The sequence below is a fragment of the Oratosquilla oratoria genome, chromosome 22 (assembly GCF_046742065.1).
Source record: "Oratosquilla oratoria isolate Oo_2021 chromosome 22, ASM4674206v1, whole genome shotgun sequence".
In the NCBI taxonomy this organism is placed as follows: Eukaryota; Metazoa; Arthropoda; class Malacostraca; order Stomatopoda; family Squillidae; genus Oratosquilla; species Oratosquilla oratoria.
Genome location: NC_134798.1, coordinates 22,449,454 through 22,451,953, shown reverse-complemented (window position 1 = coordinate 22,451,953; position 2,500 = coordinate 22,449,454). Strand labels below are relative to the sequence as shown.

The 2,500-nt window shown below is 37.4% G+C and overlaps 2 protein-coding genes across 7 annotated transcripts in view; one reads left to right on the top strand and one right to left on the bottom strand.

Moving 5' to 3' along the window:
• LOC143037447 (uncharacterized) overlaps positions 1-2,500 on the top strand; it is a 201,575-nt gene that overhangs the window by 33,014 nt on the left and 166,061 nt on the right. The window lies entirely within an intron of this gene.
• LOC143037448 (uncharacterized) overlaps positions 1-2,500 on the bottom strand; it is a 55,572-nt gene that overhangs the window by 41,295 nt on the left and 11,777 nt on the right. The window lies entirely within an intron of this gene.

Below are 2,500 nucleotides of genomic sequence, written 5' to 3'. Positions count from 1 at the left end.
AGTAGAAAGAGAGAGTAAGAGCGAAAGAAAGAAAGAGAGAGAGAGAGAGAGGGGGGGGGAGAGGGAGAGGAGGGAGGGAGGAAAGGAGGCAATGAGGAGGGACAGTATTCCCAAAAACCGAGTCAGGATATGTGCTCTTCGAGAAGGCCCACCTAGTCCACTCATTTCCCAAGCCACCACGCCCAAGAAGAACCTGAAGGTGTATCATTTATCAACTACTCACACAACCTGAGAAATACTAATCTCTTTTTCCCAGGGTCGTCATCACCCCTTCCTCCGTCCTTCCTTCCTTCCTTCCCTCCTTCCTTCCTTATCCTCCCCTTTTTCGAGTGCCACACGACACCCAGCAGTTGTCTACAAATGATACCATTGTTCTCAAGGCATTAGCGTTTTGAGATGTTAATCGATTATCTAAATGTGTATAAAAAGGAAGAAAGAAAAACGCCCTCGAATTTTTTGAGGACGGAGTCCGGAACGGAGAAGTTTTGGGATTATTTTGCATGAAATCAATCCCTGGGGCCCTTTGCAGGCTGGGTTTGTCTGTAACTAGGTATTCTGTAACAAGGAAATGGGATTTGTCATTTGAGGGGCGGAAGAAAATTCAACCAAACGGTTCCTCCTCTGCCGCAGACATGCGACGTCATGTCACGGAACTGAATTTCTTCGTTTTTGTCTTTTCCTAATTCTTATATTTCTTCGTTCTTTCTTTTTCCTCTTCGTAATGAAAAATTTCTCCTTCCTAAGAGGAAGTTTGGGTTCTTGCAACCAGTCGCTGGGCGAGAAGGCTTAAGGCACCAGCTCACTCCCTTGGCAGAGTGTTGCAGCAATGGTACACACAAAATCATTCTATTTCACTTATGATGGTAGTTGTTTTTTTTTTTCTTTTTTTTGATAATGGTACCCACTGGATTATCCTATTCCATTCCTAGTGTCAGGCACGTTATCTTGGTACAATAAAAATACCAATCAGATGCATGTATTGGATGAAACCAATTCCACTTCACATCGTCAGTGCCGCTATCGAATTTGTGTGGTTGTTTTCGTTATTCTTTTGGTCTTCAACACTGCATCGGCAGAGTCAACATAGTCATCATGACCTCTAAAGCCGTTACAAGCAGCTCTCTCCAGCTAACCTTCTCACATGATATTCTAACACATTTGTTTGTAATTATCAATATTTTCCTCTTGACTTCCTATTTATTCTCGTCCTCTTCACCGTGACAACAGTATCACCACTTCATCATTATTCTGAGGAAATATTTCACAATCGTGATAATCAATTATACTATTACGATCAATTTGAGTGTTACCGTGATGGAATTCTAAATCATTGAGTAGACGGCTTACCTGGATGTACAGTACCTGCCCAAAGTGCATCGACCTCATCTTAGTTTCATTTGAAGCCCTTAATCATTTTTAGTTCTTTTAAGAATATTTTTTCCTAATTAACACTAAATGATTTACTCAGCTCAGAGGTACCAAGGGTCCAGAATATAAGAATTGTTAAAGTTTTTTGAACAAGTGAGGACATCCAACATAGTGGAGAAAGTTCCTCAAACCACAAGCTTTTCAGCGAGACTTTGATGTCTACAATGAGAATACCTTATATTAAGGCATAAGTAAACAGTGATACCCTTTATAAGTGGTAACAAAAGATGGAGTATCTAAACTGAAGGAGAGGAAATCATATACAAACAATCATATATACGTATATACATGCATACATACATGCATATATACATATATGCATACATACACATACATTCATACATAAATACACACATACACACACGCACATATATATATATATATATATATATATATATTTGTATGTATATATATGAATATATATGTATGCATATGTGTGTATATATATACATATATATATATATATATACATATATATATATGTGTGTGTGTGTGTGTGTGTGTGTATACACTTACATATGTATATGTGCGGGCATATACATATCCATGCACACGTATAAACGGATACACATAAGTTCATGAAAACATATGTATATATAAATTAGCACCATCACATTCACAAGCACATACATGAATACATACATACACCTACATGTGTGTGTGCACTTATCCATGATTATCCTCAAGGCGTCAAGGAGACCGCCTACGTATAAGTGAATTCACTCAAGTGGGTCATTTCTTTCCGTGAGAAGAAGGGATCACGCAGCGTTTTGTACACACACATACACACATGATGACAAAGCTAATTTGTCTTTGTCTGAAGGAAAAAATCGAGAAACCAGTCAGCGGAGACAACGCCAGGAACCAAGAGAGATTCAAGATGAGCCTTAGGGCGAGGTAGCCCTTGCAAAGAGAATGAACTTATAGGACGCGGGTACTATGAATACTGCAGCCCTGAAAATAATAATAACAACAATAATAATAATAATAGTAATGATGATAATAATAATAATAATAATAATAATAATAATAATAATAATAATAATAATAATAATAATAATAATAATAATAA